Source organism: Scyliorhinus canicula, chromosome 13, assembly GCF_902713615.1.
Source record: "Scyliorhinus canicula chromosome 13, sScyCan1.1, whole genome shotgun sequence".
Classification (NCBI taxonomy): Eukaryota; Metazoa; Chordata; class Chondrichthyes; order Carcharhiniformes; family Scyliorhinidae; genus Scyliorhinus; species Scyliorhinus canicula.
The window spans coordinates 28,221,492-28,244,653 of NC_052158.1; positions in this window are offsets into that span (position 1 = coordinate 28,221,492).

The window sequence follows — 23,162 nt, forward strand, 5'->3', positions numbered from 1 at the left end:
ACCATAAAATTGAGCCATCAGCCATTTGGACAACGAAAGACATGTGACCCAATGTGACCCAACGAAAGCCTGTCTGACGACAACAGCTGGGGCTGACCAACCTCCCTCAGGCAGCTGAACACGAACAACATTGTCTGGATCCTGGCATGAACATCATACGTCATCTTTCGCTGGCCCCTGGATCGCTGCACCTTCTGCAGCACCGTAATATGGTCAAGGTCTGGAACATAGATGGCTGGAACAGTCGTCCTCAGGTTGCGGTTCATGAGCAACTGCGCCGGAGACAAACCAGTCGACAGAGGGGTTGCCCTGTATGCCAATAGCGCCAGGTTGAAATCCGAGGCTGAGTCTGCAGCTTTGCACAGCAACCGCTTGACAATATGGACCCCTTTCTCGGCCTTCCCGTTTGATTGCGGGTAATGGGGACTGGATGTGAAATGACTAAAGTGGTGGGATCGTGCAAAGTCGGACCATTCTTGGCTGTAGAAACATGGACCATTGTCACTCATTACCGTGAGTGGTATCCCATGCCTGTCAAACGTCTCTTTGCAGGCTTTGATGACAGACTTGGATGTGAGGTCCAACAGTTTCACCACTTCCGGGTAGCTGGAGAAGTCGTCGACCAGGAGCACATAATCACACCCATTGGCGTGAAAGAGGTTTATCCCCACCTTGGACCATGGAGAGGTCACGATCTTGTGCTGTTGCAGCGTTTCCTTGGGCTGAGCTGATTGAAACTTCTGGCATGTTATGCAGTTGAGGACTGTGTTGGAAATGTCCTGGCTGATGTCAGGCCAGTAAACTGCCTGCTGAGCCCTGCGTCGACATTTCTCGACCCCCAGGTGACCCTCGTGGATCTGTCTGAGTACCTTGTTTTGCATGCTTTGGGGAATGACGATTCTATCTAGTTTAAGAAAGATCCCCTCAACAACCGTCAGCTCATCCTTAACGTTGAAGAACTGGGGACACGGCTCCTTTTGCCAGCCATGGGCGAGGTGCTTCATCACGCGCTGCAGTGGGGATCTTTGGCAGTTTCTTCGCGTATTTGTATAACTCGTTCATCAGTGGCTGGGAGGTTGCTGGCACACAGCTGCACCTGTGCTTCAATATGGCGAATTAAGTCACCCTGTTCACACGGCATGGTGACGGAATGGGATAGGGCATCCGCGACGATCAGCTCCTTACCCGGTGTGTAGACGAGTTCGAAGTCATATCGGCGGAGACGAAGAAGAATTTGCTGCAGCCAAGGTGTCATGTACTTTAAATCCTTTTGGATTATGTGGACTTAAGACCTGTGGTCTGTTTCCACCATGAACTTTGGCAGGCCATGTACGTAGTCATGAAACTTGACTATTCCTGTCAGGAGACCCAAGCACTCCTTTTCGATCTGGGCATACCGTTGTTCAGTCGGAGTCATGGCCCTTAAGGCGTATGCCACTGGAGCCCAGGACGAGGAGTCGTCTCGCTGGAGGAGCACCGCCCCAATGCCGTCCTGGCTTGCGTCTGTGGATATCTTGGTATCCTTGATTGGGTCAAAGAATGCAGGACTGGGGCTGTGGTGAGCTTCGCCTTCAGCTCAAGCCACACCACTTGATGTGCGGGGAGCCACTGGAACACTGTCGACTTTTTTACGAGATGTCGGAGGGCTATGGTGTGGGATGCCATGTTGGGAATGAATTTCCCGAGAAAATTCACCATCCCGAGGAAACAGAGGACCGCTTTTTTGTCCTCTGGGGTCTTCATGGCATTGATTGCCAGCACCTTGTCAGCACCAGGTTGCACACCCTGCTGTGAAATGTGGTCACCCAGAAACTTGATAGCAGACCTACCAAATGAGCATTTGGCCCTGTTGAGCTGGAGGGCGTTTTCATGAATCATCTGGAAAACTTGTTTGAGGTGAGCGATGTGATCCTCGGGCGTCGTGGACCAGATGATCACGTCGTCCACATAGACTCGCACCCCCTCGATACCTCCATCATTTGCTCCATTATGCGATGAAATACTTTGGAAGCTGATATAATATCAAAAGGCATGCGGTTGTAGCAATACCTACCGAACGGAGTGTTAAACGTGCACAGCTTCCGACTGAACTCGTCCAGCTGTATCTGCCAGAACCCACGGGAGACATCCAGCCTGGTAAAGAATTTGGCATGAGCCATCTCACAGGTTAACTCTTCACCCTTTGGGATCAGGTAGTGCTCACACATGATGTTGCGACTCAGGTCTTTGGGATCAATGCAAATGCGGAGTTCACCAGAGGGCTTCTTGACGCAGACTATGAAGCTGACCCAGTCTGTTGGTTCCGTGACCTTTGAGATGATACCCTGGTCTTGGAGCTCTCGTAGCTGCGTTTTCAGACGATCCTTGAGAGGAGCAGGCACCCGGCATCGTACATGGATGACTGGGATGGCATTCGGTTTGAGCAATATCTTGTAATAATATGGGAGTGTGCCCATTCCATTAAACACGTTGTGGTATTACGTGAGAATGTCATCTCACTCAGCCTGGAGATTTACATTGTGCGAGGGAGTCGCCGGTGTCGAGGACATGGCATGGACGTGCTGGACCAGATTTAGGAGTTTGCATGCGCGAGCACCGAGCAGTGATGCATTGTCAGGCTGGATGATCTCGAATCGTAACATCGCTTTGATTGCCTTGTGAGATACACCTAGCTGACACGATCCACTGGCAGCTATGGCATTGCCATTGTAGTCAAGGAGCTGGCAGGCTAGTGGAAGAATGCTAGGTTGGTCTCAGATACTGTCAAGGTCCGACTGTGATATGAGGTTGGCAGATGCGCCAGTGTCCAATTTAAATCGGATGCGAGACTGGTTAACCGTGATGACAGCACACCACTCGTCGTCAGGATCCACAGTGAGGATTGAAAGGCGGTTTGTAGGCACGGTGGAAGCCAGCTCGCGCGTGGTGATTATGCCCACCCTGTATGGAGACTTGAGGCAGTCAGCATCGGAGTCCATTGGGCTGTCGAGATCCAAATCGTGCATGCCTTGTTGTACGCAGTGGACACGTCTGCTCTGCAGCTGGGATCGCTGGCTGTTGGTCGAAGGAGCGGACCTGCATAAGGCCACGTAATGCTCAGGCTTTCCACACTGTAGACATCGCCTTCCTTTGGCTGGGCATTGTCGCTTTAAATGGGCGGACCCACAATTTGGACACGTCATGGCGCTGACATCAGCGCGTTCTGTGCGAAATCGAGCATGCGCAGTGCGGTCGGCCAACGTTCGCACATGCGCATCGGAGTCTTCGGCCTCGTTGTCCACCCGGTCGTGGCGTGCATGCGTAGGGACCTGGGAAAAGCGCGCGAAACGGCCACTCTCCTCGATGCTCAGGCCTTGCATTTTTGCGATGGCCTGCACCCTTTCGGCCTCATCGGAGGCTAGCTTTGCATTTTCTGCCACCCTGATGCGGGAGTAACGATTCCTGGCATGCTCATGGACAACGCACGTTTCGATGGCGACGGAGAGGATCAACTGTTTGATTTTGAGGAGCTGCTCCCACAGGGAGTCAGACTGGACCCCGAAAACGATCTGATCCCGGATCCCGGATCATGGTATCAGCCGTCGAGTCATTAATACATGACTGCGCTAGGATACGGAGATGGGTCAAGAAGGACTGAAAAGGTCCTTCCTTACCCTGAAGCTTCTGTTGGAAGATGTAACATTCAAAGCTCTCATTCACATCAATGTCGCAGTGGTTGTTGAATTTCAGCAGAACGGTCTTGAACTTCGTCTTGTCTTTGCCATCAGCAACCGTGAGCGAGTTATAGATGTGGATAGTGTGATCCCCCACAGTCGACAGGAACAGCAAAATCTTTGGGGCATCCAATGCTGCCTCGAGGTCGGAGGCCTCGATATATAGGAGGAACTTCTGTTTGAAGACTTTCCAGTTGGCGCCGAGGTTGCCGTAGATCCGGAGTTTCGGATCGTTTCCATACCGCTGGATGGCTGTGTGCTGGTCGTTGCAGATTCACTCGAGGTAGGTTCATTAGAGTTGATAGCTCCCTGGTACCATGATGCGTTATCTGTGTTGGTCTAACATCGACTGCAACTGGATACAGTAAAACGGGAAACAGGCTTCCGACACAGGAGATGGTCCAACACTGTTTTATTGAACCTGCTGATTGCTGTACATAATCTGCTGTGGGTTGACACTCCATTAACGTAACTGATAACCTCCTACTGGCTTGACCAGACTAGCTCTCTACCACATGGTGATGATGTTCATTGGCCTGTGCACTGTAACTATCTCCCTAGCCGTTTCCTGTGAGAGAGGGAGATCCTTAATGCCCTGTGGGCTTTATATTGGTGGTGTCCTGTCTGGTGATTGGTTGTTATGTGTCGTGTGTGTTCATTGGTTATCCTGTGTGTCAATCATTGCCGGCCTGCATCTCATGATATACATGAGTGGATATTATGACATCTCCCCCTTTTAAAATAAATTTTGGAATGTGGCTGTATATGCACGCATAACTATGTACAAGTGGGAAATGAATGATCCTCAACATTGTTGAGTACTCAAGATTCCCCTTTGCCATCCCATGCCCTGACATGATCTCTGCCTCCATCATCAAGGCCCTGCACAGCCTTGTCACCCTGTTCGGGTGCCCCGCCTACATCCATAGTGATCGGGGGTCCTCCTTCATGAGCGACAAGTTGCATCAGTTCCTGCTCAGCAAGGGCATCGCCTCCAGCAGGACGACCAGCTTTGACCCCCGGGGAAACGGACAGGTGGAGAGGAAGAACGCGACGGTCTGGAAGGCCATCCTCCTGGCCCTACGGTCTAGAAGTCTCCCGGTCGCCCGCTGGCAGGAGGTCCTCTCCAACGCGCTCCACTCCATCCGGTCGCTCCTGTGTACAGCCACCAACGAGACTCCGCACAAGCGTATGTTTGCTTTCCCCAGGAAATCCACCTCCGGGGTCTTGCTCCCATCCTGGCTGGCAGTCCCAGGGCCCGTCCTCCTCCGGAAGCATGCGAGGAGCCATAATTCCGACCCCCTCGCGAAAAGGTCCTGCTCCTCCATGCAATCCACAATATGCCTACGTGGCACATCAGGTCGGGCAACAGGACACAGTTTCCCTTCGTGATTTGGCACCTGCAGGTTCGCCAGCGACTATCACCACCACCTCCCACCCTACACCGTCTTCCCCCATCCCTGCCCACCTACCTCACGAACTAGCACCCGCAGGCCCACCGGCGACAATCACCACCACCTCCGCCCATACATGCCCCCACCCCCTTCACCGACTCAACAACTGGGTGAAGAGGAGGACAACACGCTCCCGGACGCGCAGGTCTCGGAAGGTCAAGGCCCCCGACAGACTTGACCTTTAAGACCATTTCACCCCCGTCTGACTCTCTTTTTAAACAGGGGGTGAATGTGGTAAACCACTGTATTGTATTGTGTTGCGTTGTGTTGTGTTGTGCTGTACATGCCTGGTCTTGTCCCGGCTGGCTCCGCCTGTGGCTCCTCCCCTCTGGCTCATGTATAAAGGTGGCAAGTCTCCGCCTCCGACCCAGTTCAGGACCAGAGGCCAGGAGGCTTGCTGTTTAATGTATTAAAGCCTCAGTTACGTTCATCACTCGTTGTGTGTTTATTGATGGCATATCAAGGAGTCTGGGATCATTTAGGTTTAAGGGATCAATAGTGGCAAAAGTTAAGGCAGCAGAATATGTTAATGGGAGTAACTGAACAGCAAGGGTCAGGTAGCCATGGTGGGAGGGGTTGGGTTGTGTTGGGGCAGGCCAGGGAGCTGAAAACTTCAAAAGATGGTTTAAGATAGAGGGGAGGTTACTGTCTTAAGTCATTGAACTCAATTGTGAGTCCAGAAGGCTGCAACATACCAAATTGGAGGTGAGGTGCCGCTCATTGTTCATCGTTGGAACATTGCAGCCAGCCTAGGGAGGGATGTGTGAAATTGAAAGCAAGAGTTGAAAGGGCAAACAAAGGACGTTTGGGGTCTGTGAATGTAGGAATTTCAGATATATTGTATTATATATAGTTGGTGCAGAAAGGGTTAAAAGCCTGAGTTAGTACGTGACTGCTGCAGCCATGTTTGTTTTTAAATCCTGGTTTGAAAGGCTTATTGGAGATAGTGGTGCAATTAAAGTATTGTCTAAGTTGGGCTAATGGAATTTTGTTTATATAAAGAGGGTTCCCTGGCAGATAATTAGAGATAAAAGCAAATTACTGTGGATGCTGGAATCTGAACCAAAAGAGAAAATGCTGGAAAAGCAAAGCGGGTCTGGCAGCATCAATAGGGAGAGAAAAGAGCTAACGTTTCATATGACTCATTGTCAAGCTCATAATTAGAGGTATTATATTTAGTTTAGTAGGATGAAGTAGTTAATGGGAAGAAGCAGAGCTGATGCAGTCAGTTGTTGAATTTTCAGTTTTGAAATTCAGTTTTAGATTGGGATGTGTACATAAGGGAGGCAGTGTTGCAGTGAGTATTGTCACTCGGTTAATAAACCAGAGACCCAGATTAATGCTGTGGGGACCCACATTAAACCCCGCCATTCTCTGGTCTTGTCTTGTAATTGTGACTGTTGCCGGAATTGTTCCTCAGAAGACCAGAAGACAAGTTCAAGACCAACGATCGCTACCAGACGGATAAGCCCAGCAGAAACGAAGTCACTTTTCCAGACCCAGCCACGCAAGATCCGAACAAAGGCCTTGTTCCTCTGCATAAAGCCGGGTGCCTGAAGTTAAGTACAGGTTGTTGTAGTGTTAGGTGTAATTTAGCTTGTCGTGTTTTATGTTGCATGTCAAAGTGTGTAAATAAACTATCATTGAACTTGAACTAACTAACTGATTGTTTGGTCTTTGATCGATATCCAGTAAAACCTTGTGGTGGAATCATTTGATACCTGGCGACTCTGAAAAGCAATATCATCATTAATAACTATCAGTATCCAGTTAAAAAGAGCAACATTTTTTTTTAAAAAGAGCAACATTATTGACGTCTCCGGTGCCAATTGGCAACATTATTGGTGACATCTGATGGGACTCGACCTAGAAGTAATTTTGTCACTCCGAGAGAACCCACAAAACTTTGCATTAGAAACCCAATAGAGAAAAGTGAAAGAAACCACAAGTGTAAGACCCGTATCGATCAAATCTCCAAGATTCGGAAGTGTTGTACCTGCATGCGTACAAACAGGGATATAAGGTAAACTCGTTAGATTCTGTTGTTCGGGAGTATTGTGAACCGGAAAATAGCCTCGGCCATACCCACTGTTCGGATCGCCGCCTTATTCCCCCTGTCCCAAATTAACGGTAGGAAAAGAGTCATAGAAGCAATGGCAGCAAAGGCAATGGACGCCTAACAAACCCGCAGGAACCCGAGGTCGCAGCGACCAGTAGAGCAGAGCAGTGCCCCATATGGGAAGAGGAATTGAGAAAGTACTTAAAGGGGAAAGGATGGCCCCTTTCGTCCGAGTTTTGTTCAAATGAGCAGTCAGGTCCAGGAAGCATAGGACAAACCTGGTGGGACAACCTAACAAAGGTACATAAAAAGAATGCAATGAAAGTTCGTAAGCCGATGGCAATCGTGTCCTGTTTGGCACAATTGCGAGGCACAGAGGAGGTCGTGAGGACGCTCTGCAGACAGGTAGTTGAGAAAGAGGAGAATCCGAGGGTCAGACGACGGCTTCCACAGAACGTGGGAGCCATTCATGCAACTGTTCCGGGACCTGTTTGTGGCCAACGAACAAGAGGAAGAATATCCAGGTGGCCAAGAATCAGGGGAAAATGGACGGGAATCGGGGGAAGGTAGCCGGGGGGGGGGGGGGGGGGGGGGGCGCGGCTACGGGTTCGTTATGGGAGTTTGTTCTCATGGTTTTATGCTTATTTCTTTTTCTTGTTAATTTATTGTTTTTGTATTGGAGGGGAGGGGTTACTGTTTTTCTCTGTTGTGATAACATTTGTTGTTGAAAACTTGAATAAAAATTATTTCAAAAAAATATTTTTTTTTTAAAAATAGGGAACAAAAAAAAAAGAGAAAGAGAAGAGTGAGGGAAACATTAGTGAATGTGAGAAAATTAATGAGCAACTCCTGGAACAGTTGGCAGCTAAAGATAAAGAGATGGCTGATGTCAAATGACACACCAATCTTGTATAGTTTACCTTAGCAGCTTTCAGACCCAGTACGATAAGGCCTACCAAGATACACAGCGGGCAATTTTGGTACGAGAAGAGACGGAACAGCAGATAGAACAGCTGAAGAAACAATGCGCAGATTTGAAGGCAGCTTTACGAGCACTCCATAGTTCCACAACAGAACAAAGACACAGTAAGTAGATCACACCAAATGTAGGCAACAAATAGCAAAGTTACAGTCACTGCTCTCAGTGCAAAATGGCTTCAGAGATACCTTTGGGCTGAATTTAGATCAGCAGAATGGCCCCGGTTGCAAGAACTAAATGAAACCGCCCATAGAGATGTGGAGGATACAGAATTCAGAATAGAGCCCTCCAGGCCCCGAAAAGGAAAGCACCTGCACCACAGACTGCACAGGCAGCACACACCCCCATATGAATCCAGTCACCACAGGATCGCGAGGAGCCCAATTTCGTTTACACCACCCCACTAACCATCACCCAATTGAGAGATGCCTGTGCCAAAATTGAACCATTTGAACCCACAGCAGATCCACATAATTTATTTGAGAGAGTACGACAGCAAACAGTTATGTACGGCCTGGACGAGCTGGAAGAAGTTAAGCTTATAGTCATGAGCCTTTACCCGTCCGTTAGCTCAGCTTTACTAGAACCCCAGAATGTAGGAGGAGGAAGCCTCCAGGAGATGAAGACAGCTATTTTAGACGCAACTGGATAGAACAGAGGAGATCCCGTAGGTTTGAACCGATGTAGACAAAAGAAGGGAGAGCATCTGGCTGCATACGCAGGACGCCTTTGGATCCATTTTAAAGCGGTATTTGGGGAATTTAACTGCACAAACTTAGATAACGACAACACAACTAAATGGTCTCGTACTTTAGTCTCCCACCCCACAGAAGCAGGTCAAAAAGCCTGTGTAAATTACGAGCCCGCAGACGCCACACATAATGAAGTTTGGGTTTTAAAGAGACTCTCCAAAGCTTGGGAACAATCCCTACATAGTAAGGCAGATCAGGAGAAGGCAGAAGCAAATATGAACCCAGTCAGGACTACTCAGGACCCTGCCTCAGTAAATTAAGGTCAGCACCCTAGAGCACAGGCACCCTGAGCAAAGGAAGTGGCGCCGATGAGTCTGTTTCTGTATCTGTTACCTGAGTACAGATCTTTTGTTCTGGGGAAATGGGCCATTAGAATGCAAAGTAGCTGGGGGTTTCGATAGCGTCTAATTATCTGAGTTGCCAATATACATAAGCTCTGAGCGTCTGAGCCCTGGGTTGACCATATTTTCCATGGTCCTTTGCAGATGGCCATATTTCCCGGGATCCTTTGTAAGTGGCCATCCCAGATGGCTACATCGTGGTTTAGATACACCCACAGTGCTATTGGGGAGGGAGTTCTAGGATTTCGGCCAGCGACAGTGAAGGAGCAGCGATATATTTTCCAGTCAGGGTACTGAGTGGCTTGGAGGGGGAATTTGCAGGTGGTGGTGTCCCCAAGAATTCACTGCCCTTGTCCTTCTAGGTGGTAGAGGTCGTAGGTTTGGAAAGTGCTGTAGAACGATCCTTGATGAACTCCATTTCAGATAAAGTGAGCCCCTGTGTACAAAATAACGTAACCCAATGGTTCCATATCAACCAGCTTATAGTTTATGGAACCCAATGTAGCCACTCCCACCACGTCTCCCTAGCAATGGCAGACGATTCCGCCCCACCCATCGACAACTTAGACCAGCTTCCCCCCCCCCCCCCCCTCCCCCCAAGCCAGGACAGCACATCCACGCCCACAGACACAACCTTGTCTCCGCCCACAGGTACGACTTTCCATCTTGAGCTTGATTTGGACGACAGCGACAGGCCCTGGAACCACGATCAGGACATGTTTGGCCTCCTGTACCCCCTTTCACTGCCACAGCCAGAGCCACCGCCACCGCCCAACAATGGAAATTTGCCCTTTGCAGCTACCGCCCCTCATGACAAATGAACCCCCCCATTGGGACCACGACAACTCTTGTCGATTAGGGCAGCATGATGGCACAGTGGGTTAGCCCTGTTGCCTCACGGCACCGAGGTCCCAGGTTCGATCCCTGCTCTGGGTCACTGTCCATGTGGAGTTTGCATATTCTCCCTGTGTTTGCGTGGGTTTCGCCCCCACAACCCAAACATGTGCAAGGTAGGTGGATTTAACACGCTAAATTGCCCCTTAATTGGAAAAAAAATGAATTGGGTACACTAAATTTATTTTAAAAACCTTTTGTCGATTAGTAAGGAATGACAATTCAGATCCCACAACGGCCCACGCGGCCACGGCACAGAAACAACAGACGCTAGTTTCGCAACCGGGAGATGGTGATGACTCTGAGTCTGACTCCCGTTACAGTAACCCTTTTGCGACGCTTTTTGATACGGAACCCTGAGATGTCCAGATGATAAGAAAAAGGAACCGCCTGTGAATTACGGTGTCCTATTTCCTGATGGAACCTGCCAGCTGTCTTTCTTTCTTATTGCTACATGGTTTTAATTAATGTCAGCTAGATATGATACAGTTTATTCTTCCGATCTCACATGGTTTTACTTAATGTCAGCCAGTTATAAAATTTCTTGAGACAGTCATGGTTACTCTTCTGACGCCATTTACTGCCCAATGACCGTTAAAGGAACAAATTGTTGGATCCCATATGTCACAAATTCTTTCCGCTCATTCGGTCACCCAGGTAGGTAGTAACGGCACTAATCCCCGCCCCGCCTGAGGACCCCCAATGCATTAGGTCAGCCAACCTCGGGTAGTGGAGCAACGGCACTGATCACTGCCCTACCTGGGAAATCCCACCCATTCTTGCCCTGCCGCGGCCCAAACGCACCCCATGCTTCGATCACTTCAAGTAATCTGGAATAGTTCTTTACATTCCTTACTGTCCTTGGTAGGTCTTTATTTCCCCTTATCTGCTCTTTAGTGTGGTTTAAAGAATGCCTTTTGCCACAGCCTGTACACTCAACTCTTTACCTTCCGCGACTCTTTGGTCGCTACCCCAACTGCTATTTACATGTTTGACACACTTGGTTGTTACACATTTGCTGCTAAACGTGAACTACCTCTGGACCCTGGACACAGAAATAGCCCGCCCACTCACTGCATCGACCACAAGCTGCGGGATTCCTTGCACTTAAACAGAAGTTTTTTTTTAGATGTCTTGTCTCTAAAATGGTTATTTCAAAAACAATGAGGGAGTCACACGTGGTGACGATTCTAATGGGTAATTGAAGTTGAAGAGAGAAAGACAAACAAAACGAGATGTTAACCAACGGTAATAACAGATATTATGCTTGCACCCTCAGGAATATACGAAGAACAAAAAGACAACATGAAGACAGGACTGACGACCTCCATTGTGATCACCGCTGGACTCCGACAACTACGCACGTTGACAGCCTTTGTACCCCACACCACACCGGCCCCGGACATGACCATACAATATGAGGTCCCTAGCCCGGACACCACATGAAAATAAACACTGATATCCACACATAGTGCGAAAACATTGTACAATGGTATTCCCTCTCCTATACAGTAGAAGTCCTTTTGGTAATAGCAATACACTGTGTCGTTCAGACTCTGAGACTCCACAAATGGCGAAGAGAGCCTCCCGATCCCCGATATATACACTCCGAGCCCCTTTCCTTAGGACCCAACAAACCCCACAAACCTTTTCAACCTTTTTCACTGACAAAATAAAAAGATTGTACTTCTTCTATGACTGTAATAGATTAAGTAGAGATGTGATGCTGCTGTTTCCTTCTTTAAAAATTTTGTATTGTACATAATTCCCTTTTTGATATTTGTCAGATGCATGAGAGTAGCTTAGGTAATGATACTTAGAGGTTCCCTTGTGTAAATAAGTTAAATGTGTAATGATTAAATGTTTTATATGGCCCCTTGGAGTTTTTGAATTTATGATGTGTCGATAAAATTAGATAAGTGCTCCAAAAACATAGGACAGAGTAGTGTAGAACCTGTCCTTGACCAAGGGTAACCGGCACACCAAGGACGGATGAGGATCAACAGTGTGATCCACCACGCTTCGCGTTCAGGATCAAAAGGACGGGATGTAACCATCTAGGATAGCCACTTACAAAGGATCCCGGGAAATATGAGCACTTATTTGCTCTTTTACATTTTTGCCATCTCCAGAATTGGCCTCGAGTGTCAAGGAATTTGAATTAAGTTCATGATGCCACTGTGAACAAACTACATGACAGAAACTGGTTTTTTTTGAACACTTATTTTAACTCGTTGTAATAATATTCCAAATGGTGAGGCAGTAGGAGGCTGATTGACAAAGTAGTGAGGTTCTTGGGGGCGGAAGGTAAAAAATGAAAGGTACTTGAATTGTCACACAAATCTCTCAAACATCATCACAATGAATGGCTAAAGAAGTGGTCAGGGGCGACACAGTAATTAGCACTGTTGCCTCACGGCACTGAGGACCCGGGTTTGATCCCAGCCCCGGATCACTATCCCTGTGGAGTTTGCACATTCTCCCGTGGCTGCGTGGGTCTCACCCCCACAACCCAAAGATGTGCAGGGTAGGTGGATTGGCGACGCTAAATTGCCCCTTAATTGGGAAAAAGAATAATTGACTCCTCGAAAAAATGTTTTAAAAAAGAGCAGTGGTCAGCATGGGAGGAATGTTCTAGTGGAACAATGGCCAATGTTGCAACTTCAGATGAGCATTCAGGTCACAGCCAAAACAAAAGCAATAAATACGCGCTCAGTACCGTACTGACTGACAAACAGGAACATTTTGCTGACACTGAAAGGGAGCTTGAAGCATGACCCTCTGACCCCAAGGCAAGAGGGTAACCAACTCAGCTAAACTGAAACCAAAGTTTTTCAAATATAATGGAGTAATTTTGACCTTTACTGATATTGCATGACGGGCATTATTGAATCAGCAACCCATTCATCAGCCCCCTAAATTTTTTGATTATTGAAGTTAGTGAAAATGAAAACTGGAAGAGATGTGCAATTGGCCACAAATTCAATTTAGCCCAATGCCGCAAATTACCTTGTTACCTGTTTCCTGTTCACATTGCCACACTCAAAACAAGCATGAGAATAGTGGATATTATGGGCTGTAAGATCATACTTTGTGATAGTGTCCACAAACTGTTAAAATGCCTGCGACTGGACAGCACGGTGTCCGACTGCCTCACCATTTGGAATATTATTACAACTAATTAAAATAAGTGTTAAAAAAAAACAGTTTCTGTCATGTAGTTTGTTGTGGAGATGCCGGCGTTGGACTGGGGTGAGCACAGTAAGAAGTCTTACAACACCAGGTTAAAGTCCAGCAGGTTTGTTTCAAACACGAGCTTTCGGAGCGCAGCTCCTTCTTCAGGTGACTAGAGAGGTATGATCCAGAAACATTTATATAGACAAAGTCAGCGATGCCGGACAATGCTTGGAATGCGAGAATTTGCAGGTAATCAAATCATTACAGATCCAGAGAGAGGGATAATCACAGGTTAAAGAGGTGTGAATTGTCTCAAGCCAGAACAGTTGGTGGAATTTTGCAAGCCCAGGCCAGATGGTGGGGGATGAATGTAATGCGACATGAATCCAAGATCCCTGTTGAGGCCGCACTCATGCGTGCGGAACTTAGCTATAAGTTTTTGCTCGACAATTCTGCGTTGTCGTGCGTCCTGAAGGCCGCCTTGAAGAATGCTTACCCGGAGATCAGAGGCTGAATGCCCTTGACTGCTGAAGTGTTCCCCGACTGGAAGGGAACATTCCTGCCTGGTGATTGTCGCACGGTGCCCGTTCATTCGTTGTCGCAGTGTCTGCATGGTCTCGCCAATGTACCATGCTTCGGGGCATCCTTTCCTGCAGCGTATGAGGTAGACTACATTGGTCGAGTCGCATGAGTATGTGCCGCGTACCCGGTGGGTGGTGTTTCCACGTGTAATGGTGGCATCCAAGTCGATGATCTGGCATGTCTTGCAGAGATTGCCCTGGCAGGGTTGTGTGATGTTGTGGTCGCTGTTCTGAAGGCTGGGTAATTTGCTGCAAACAATGGTTTGTTTGAGGTTGCGCGGTTGTTTGAAGGCCAGTAGTGGGGGTGTGGGGATGACCTTGGCAAGATGTTCATCTTCATTGATGATGTGTTGAAGGCTGCGAAGAAGATGTCGTAGTTTCTCCGCCCCAGTAGTAGTTTGTTCACAGTGGTGTCACGAACTTAATTCAAATTCCTTGGACAGCATTGCTGCCTCACAGCACTCAGGTCCCAGGTTCAATCCTGGCTCACTGTCCATGTGGAGTTTGCACATTCTCCCCGTGTTTTCATGGGTTTTGCCCCCACAACCCAAAGATGTGCAGGGTAGGTGGATTGGCCACGCTAACATTGCCCCTTAATTGGGAACAATGAATTGGGTACTCTAAATTTATAAAAAACTTAACAGATGACTTTGGACATTTATAGTGTGGACCATGTGCGATTCTGTGGTTACTATTTAGTTAAACCCATGTGGGTAGCATGGTGGTTAGCATAAATGCTTCACAGCTCCAGGGTCCCAGGTTCGATTCCCGGCTGGGTCACTGTCTGTGCGGAGTCTGCACGTCCTCCCCGTGTGTGCGTGGGTTTCCTCCGGGTGCTCCGGTTTCCTCCCACAGTCCAAAGATGTGCGGGTTAGGTGGATTGGCCATGCTAAATTGCCCGTAGTGTCCTAAAAGGTAAGGTTAAGGGGAGGGGGGGGTTGTTGGGTTACGGGTATAGGGTGGATATGTGGGTTTGAGTAGGGTGATCATTGCTCGGCACAACATCGAGGGCCGAAGGGCCTGTTCTGTGCTGTACTGTTCTATGTTTAAACATCGACCTGAATAAGGGAATTTCACAGCCAATTGTTTAAGGAAGAACCAGCGTTTGAGGAATTTGGGATCTCTGGGCTGTTGACCTATGAGTGCCATATTATTTTAAAAGGAGAATATTTCAGCTCAAGTTAGGACAGAGGCAAGGGTGAATGACCATTGTCAACTTCTATTCTAGGGTGGTGGTCTTGGACCCCAGAAGTATTAACCATGAATTTCACGTGATTGAAATGAACTGTCAGGGACTGCAGTGTATTACCATAAGACCAGAAGACATAGGAGCAGAATTAGGCCACTTGGCCCATCGAGTCTGCTCCACCATTCAATCATGGCTGATATTTTCTCATCCCCGTTCTCCTGCCTTCTCCCCTGATCCACTTATTAATCAGGAATCTGTCTATCTCTGTCTTAAAGACACTCAGTGAAATGGCCTCCACAGCCTTCTGCGGCAAAGTGTTCCACAGATTCACCACCCTCTGGCTGAAAAAAATCCTCCTCATTTCTGTTTCAAAGACCCCGTCTCTTTAATCTGAGATTGTGTCGTCTGGTTCTAGCTTTTCTTAAAAGTGGAAACATCCTTTCCACGTCCACTCTATCCAGGCCACGCAGTATCTTGTACGTTTCAATAAGATCCCCTCTCATCCTTCTAAACTCCAACGAGTACAGACCCAAAGTCTCCAAACGTTCCTCATACGACAAGTTCTTCATTCCAGGGATCATTCTTGTGAACCTCCTCTGGACCCTTTCCAAGGCCAACACATCCTTCCTTAGATATGGGGCCCAAAACTGCTCACAATACTCCAAATGGGGTCTGACCAGAGCCTGAGCAAGTCTGTATGTGCAAGGAACATCAGTAAACATTAGAAACAGATGAATCATCATAGCTGGAGGTCTTCCGATGCAGCCAAAGTACTGTAGTTGTTTCAGCTTCCAAGTCCACCTGAGCACCAACCTCCTGGCTATTTATCTGCAAGAGGCTTCACAGCTTCATGAGAACCCTCTGTTTCTGAAAGACCTTCACTCCAACTATAGTACCAACTCAACCAAGACAAAATCAGGCCCCATCAAGAAAGAGGGTGATTTAGAAATTCCATTTTTATAGATACAGCTTTAACTTTAGGAAAGCTAATAGAATGTTATTGTTTATTGCAAGGGGAATTGAAAACAAAAGTAAGGAGGTTATGCTTCAGTTATACAGGGCTTTGATGAGATCACGTCTGAAGTAGTGTTCACAGCATTCGTCTCCTTATTTAAGGAAGCATGCAAATGCTTTGGGTGCAGTTCAGAGAAGGTTTAATAGACTGATAACTGCAATGGGCGGGTTATCTTTTGAGGAAAGGTTGGGCTGTTAGCTTTGTATCCACTGGAGTTTAGAAATGAAATGAAATGAAATGAAATTCGCTTATTGTCACAAGTAAGAGGAGACTTAATGAAACATAAAAGACCCTGAGGAGTGTTGCCAGGATAGATGTGGAGAGGATGGCTGGAATTCTCCGGCTGTTGCTTTCACTTTTCCCGCCGGCAGTGCACCCCCCACCCTCGGGTTTCCCAGCGACATGGGGTGGCTTCAATGGGAAATCCCATTGTTGCACGTTTTACTTGAGTGTATTACGCGTTTATTGGAGTGTATTAACACGCCTCCGTTTAAAGGCCGTGTGCTTAACACTACTACAGCTCTGTGTATGTATTTTCAGCTCGGAGTCGCCAGGTGCTGTATTTAGACACCTCACAAGTATTTCAAGGTCAGGTTCAAAGTAATAAAACTATACACCGATTAGTAAGTTCAAACGATTGATATTTACTATACAAATATAATAAATACGCATGCATACGCTAAAGACTAATACTTATTTCTACTATTAAACGACTAAATACTTATCTAAGTAGGAACCAGCAAGGTCAGGGGACAAGGCCTTTGTTCCTTTCTGGACTGCACCTTCTGTTCACTAATAGTCGGATAATGTATAAGCAATGCCGGGTTCACGTAGCGAGCGTCGTTTTGGCACTTACTGAACGATGGCTGGTGCTCAACGGCTGGTGATGGAAGACAGGATCTGGAGGCTGGAGTCGGAGTCAGAACAGCAAGCCGGAGCAACAACAGACAGCGAGGCCGGAGCAAAACAGCAACGGAGCCGGAGCACAACGGACAGAACCATATACCTTTATAGGTCCCCCAATGTCCGTGCCTCTTCGGGGCGGGCCTCTACCTGCCATGTATCGATTGGGTCATTTCCCAATCGATATCTTACAAATCCCCCAATCTGAGGGTTTCTTCTCGATGGGTGGGGCGGTCTCTAGGGTCTTTTGTGATGGATACTTCTGGTGCCGTTTCGTCTGGGCGTCCACTCAAAGTATCCATTCAAACTCAAATGTTGCTATTGTGTGGGCCCAGATCTGGATTGCCTCATTACTATGCAAAGCGTTTTGCTATTTACACCTTTGGTTGAGATCTTGCACCTGGCCATAAACTAGTTTTGATACGTGGAATGCTAATTAGCCTTTGCAGACTGCTTGTCCTGGCTAAGACTGTTTTCTCCCTACAGCCTTAGCAGTTCTCCATTTTGTTAGCCCAGTGTCCATCTTAGGTGGCTACACCATTGACAAGCAGCAGGAAGCAGCACGCCACAGAGAAACACGCTGCTGGGAGAACCGGAGAATCCAGCCCGTGTTTTCTCTTGTAGGAGGTCACTGTTTAAAAAGAAGGGGTCGCAGGGGCAGCACGGTGGCGCAGTGGTGAGCACTGCTGTTTCACGGTGCCAAGGACCTGCCCGGCCCTGGGTCACTGTCCGTGTGGATTTTGTACATTCTCCCCGTGTCTGAATGGTTCTCACCCACAACTCAAAGACGTGGAGGGTAGGTTGATTGGCTACATTAAATTAAATTAAAAGCACGGTAGCACAAGTGTATAGCACTGTGGCTTCACAGTGCCAGGGTCCCAGGTTCGATTCCCCGCTGGGTCACTGTGCGGAGTCTGCACATTCTCCCCGTGTCTGCGTGGGTTTCCTCCGGGTGCTCCGGTTTCCTCCCACAGTCCAAAGACGTGCAGGATAGGTGGATTGGCCATGATAAATTGCCCTTTGTGACCAAAAAGGTTAGGAGGGGTTATTAGGTTATGGGGATAGGATGGAAGTTAGGGCTTAAATGGGTCGGTGCAGACTCGATGGGCCGAATGGCCTCCTTCTGCACTGTATGTTCTATGTTTAAAGGGTCGCTCATTTAAGGTCGAGATGAGGGGATTCATTTCTCTCAGAGGGTCGTGAGTCTTTGGAACTCGGAGGATATGGGGGTGAGGGGGTGGAGTGAAGAGTGAGGTTGGGGGGAATCGGGGAGGAGAGTGTGTGGGGGGGGTTAGCAAGGGCCGCAGACTTGCAATAAGGGAGAGTGTGTGAGGGCTGGGTTGCATTTTGGAGGGAGGGAGAGTTCGTGAGGGGGATAAAATGGGCAGGAGAAGAGTCAGGTGAGTGTTGTTTGAAATCCAGTGTCACAGCTTCATAGGTAAGCCTGGATTTCTATTCAGCAATTATTCATACAGGTGAGTTTTTAACAAGTTAAAAGCGCTACAGCACGTGATTGTGTATTTTTGTGGATTGCGCATTCGTTCTGTGGGGTGAGGGTAGGGAGCATCGGGAGGGGTGTGATGTCATGTGGGGGGGTGACAGAAATCAACGTGATACCAATGTGCAGATAAGTCTGAAGTCGAGCCAGACTTTTCAAAACCTTGGTATCACATTTGGTCCTGAGGTGAACTTTCCACCTCATATTCGTGCCATCATCGTATCCTTCCATTCATGAAAGATGACACACATACACCAAACAATTCAATTTCAGATATTGGATCTGTGGAATTCTTTACTGCAGAGAGCTGTTGAGGCTGGGTTATTAAGTATGTTCAAGGCTGAGAGAGACAGATTTTTAATCAGAAAGGGAATCAAGGATTATGGGGATGAGGCAGGAAAGTGGAGTTGACGGTTATCACATCAGATCAACCATGATCTCATTGAATGGAGGAGCAGATTCAATGGGCTGAATGGCCTGCCTCCGCTCTGATGAATATATTGTGTATCGTTGTTGTTTTCAGCTCATTCCCAAGCCACTGTAATCATTGGTCATCGTGGTGGCACACACCTCCCCAGTCTTCAGCTGTTTAATCTCTGCCCTGATAATTGATATCTAGGACCTTCATGGCACACGTGAAAGCATCCTTGGTACTCAACTGGCTGTGAGCAGCTTGATGCAAAATTCATGACAAGAACCAGGTTGCCTACTTGGAACGACTATCGCCTTTTTGTGAAACACGAGTCTTTTCTGGGAGGCCTGACGTGACTCCACCCTCACTGCCAAATTTGGGGAAATTAAGTGCAGGCAGATCCGGAGGTGATGGCCCATAATTAATTCTGCCGATGTGACACCTGTGGTAGCCATGGGGAGGAGCGGGATGGTGGGGGGAGGGGGGGGTCATATTATAAATCAAGAGAAAGCTGGCCAGTCTTTGGGGTACTGGGCGGTCTGATTGCTTCCTCATGGCACTTCTGTTTGATGCGGGGTGATAAGTGGCCGTTTTGGTACGGTAGATTCTACTCCTTTGGACAAAGGGTAGAAATGCCTCACGAATGAAAGGAGTGCCGTTCTCGGACACTATGGTCTTGGGAAGGCCACAGGTGGCACATATTTGGCGCATGGTTTTTACTGTAGTTGCCAAAATCGTCACTCCCATCTCTTGAATGGACAACCATTTTGAATCAGCATCTACCAAGAGGAGGAACATTTTGCCCCAAAATGGACCTGCAACGAGCACACGTGCACTCTGGTCTATGGCCAACCAGGTCACTCCAGGGGTGGAGATTGGCTGTGGGGGGGCAACAACTGCTCTGTCTGGCAAAGGTTGTAAGGGTGCACCACATTTTCAATGTCTTTATCTATCCCTGGCCACCAAATGTAACTGCGAGCGAGCATCTTCATTTCAGTTTGATCCAGAAGGGCGCTGTGCAATTTTTGCAACAGGGGAGTACCTCACTTGGGGTGGTACTACCAGTCCAGTACCCCAGAGCATGACTCCATCCTCATAAATGAGCTCATTATTGCGAACGAGGTAAGGCCTCAACTGGTTAGTTTCATCATGATGCAAACCGGTTAATATCACTCGCCTCACCTTGGATAAGAAAGGATCTCACTGGGTCCTATCTAGTATGTTTCCTCGGCACTGAGGGCCCGGGTTCCATCCCGGCCCCGAGTCACTGTCCGTGTGGCGTTTGCACATTCTCCCCGTGTCTGCACATATGTGCAGCATATCTGGATTGGCAAAGCTAAATTGCCCCTTGATTAGGAAAAAAAAAGAATTGGGTACTCTAAATTTATAACAATAAAAAAAAAATTTGTATGTGTCCTGATGACACCAGCAAGGTGTCAAGGAAGTTCAGCGGCAAAACAATTTCTTGGGGTACTGGAGGTGGCGCCAGGCTTTTTGTCAACTCAGGGGAGTCAATTTAGTGCACCCACATTAGAGATTTGGATGCCTGGCCTGTGTTGAAAGGCATAACTGAAGGCTCCAAGCAACAAGGCCCATCGTTGTACTCTGGCAGAGGCGATTGGGGTTATCGGCTTATCTTCTCTGAAGAGTCCCAACAATGGTTTGTAGTCGGTTATTATTGTAAAACTTCACCTGTGGACTTTTTATAGAACTTTTAATGCCATTGTTTGCAGAAAGTCCTTCCTTTTCGATCTGGGTACACTTGCACTTAGCTTCTGAGGGGGTTCTGGAGGCAAAGGCAATTGGCCTCTTTGATCCATCTTGCATTTTATGGGATAGATGGGGGATACCCCCTTGGAAAATTGTATTGTTTGGTAATTCCCAGTTCCTCCAGGTGTTTGAGTTCGGCTTCTACTTTTTGAATATAGGGCATAAGGGATTGGTTTGGCCCTGAAAAATGTGGCATTGAATCCGGATCAACATAAATCTTGGCCTTTATTCTCTTTATTTGGTCAAATGTTCTGGAAGACACCCCTGTAACTACATAAGACATTGCAGCATGATAGCACAATGGTTAGCACAGTTGCTTCACAGCTCCAGGGTCCCAGGTTCGATTCCCGGCTTGGGTCACTGTCTGTGTGGAGTCTGCACGTTCTCCCCGTGTCTGCGTGGGTTTCCTCTGGGTGCTCCGGTTTGCTCCCACAGTCCAAAGATGTGCGGGTTAGGTGAATTGGCTATGCTAAATTGCCCTTAGTGTCCAAAAAAAAGGTTAGGTGGGGTTACGGGGATAGGGTGGAGGTGTGGGTTTAGGTGGGGTGATCTTTCCAAGGGCCGGTGCAGACTCGGTGGGCCGAATGGCCTCCTACTGCACTGTAAATTCTATGATTGTGGAAAACACTACTTGAAATTTTGAAGATCTCCATCCAATTTAACTTAATTTTCTGCAGCCACCCATCCCATTAAGCTTGGTCTATGTTCCTCTATGATGATCAAGATGAGTTGGGCTTCTTGTTCACGTAAGAAATTGATGTACTTACTGGTGGCACCCCAAATTTTCAGGGTTTCTCCATGTAGGTTGACAGCTTGGCCGTCGTGTTGCTCAAATTCAATGACTGAACCTCTTCTCGAATGTCTCCAACAGTGACCGATGCCCCAGTGTCAACCTCCATCTTCAGGGGTCTTCCATTCACCTGCAGATCTATCTCGATTGGGAATGTTTTATTCACTGGGCTGGCGTTTCCTCGGTCCATTTTGTCTTCCTCATCAGTATTCCTCTCTACTTGCTTCACCAGTGTCATGATTTGCTGCTGCTGCTGTTTCCATAATTGTCGCACTCTGTCTGGAGCGGCAACTTGCCAGGATGTGGCCCTTTGCATTGCATCGAGAACAGACAAACTCTCGACAATGGCATGACTCCTGGGTTGGTTACCCCCACATCAGTAGCAATCCTCATCTCTCTTTGGCCGTTTTCTTCCTCGACCGCTGACTAGGATCCTGCCCCAAGGACCGTGGCCGCTATTCTTCTTTACCTATCGGCAAGGCCACGCACCTCATCGCCAAAGCACCCCTCAACTGGGTTACTTCCCCTTCTGGCAAACTTTGGAGCTCCATTGTGCCTTTCTCGGCGCATTTGCCTGCCTGAGCTATCTCTTTTTTTTAAAATTAATTTTAGAGTACCCAATTCATTTTTTCCAATTAAGGGGCAATTTAGCGTGGCCAATCCACCTAGCCTGCACATCTTTGGGTCGTGGGGGCGAAACCCATGCAAACACGGGGAGAATGTGCAAACTCCACACGGACAGTGACCCAGAGCCGGGATCGAACCTGGGACCTTGGCGCCGCGAGGCTACAGGGCTAACCCACTGCGCCACCGTGCTGCCCGCCTGAGCTATCTCGATTGACTTGTTTAATGTAATCTTCCTTTCAGCCAGGAGTTTTTTTGTGTGCTTAGGTTGTTAATTCCGCACACGGAACAGTCATACAGCATATTACTGAGCGCTGTACTGAACTCTCAATTCTCAGCCATTTGGCAAAACCTGGCAATGAAGGGGGCGATGAACTCTCCTGGGTCCCTGACAGCGGTGTTGAATTTGTACTGCTGGGAGCAGAACGGTGGCGTAGTGGTTAACACTGCTGCCTCACGGCGGCAAGTTCAATCCCGGCCCTGGGTCACTGTGTGGAGTTTGCACATTCGCCCCGTGTTTGCGTGGGTTTTGCCCCCACAACCCAAAGATGTGCAGGGTAGGTGGATTGGCCACGCTAAATTGCTCCTTAATTGGAAAAATAAATTGGGTACTCTAAATTTTTATTTTTTAAAAATAATTTGTACTGCTGTAGGATGATCAAGGGCCTGGGTTAAAATACTTCTTAGCCAGTGGCACCAACTGGTCAAATTTTTTGATGTAAGGAGCCCGTGGAAACATTAAACTCCTTATTAGATTATAGATCTGTGGCCTACAAACTGTCAACAGTATAGCCTTCTCTTTGTGCTCCCCTGTTCTTTAATTTGCTGTGAAAAAGTACTGGAGCCATTCGACGTATTGGCTGCAGCCTTCGGCCTACTGGGCGAACTGGTCTAACTTCCCGATCTTTGGCATTTTCTCTCGCTGTTTTGATGCTACTGTCAATGCTTCCCAATTTTTCATTTATTCTGGAGGCTTCTTCCTTCCTCCCTTGATCCCCACATCATCCCTTG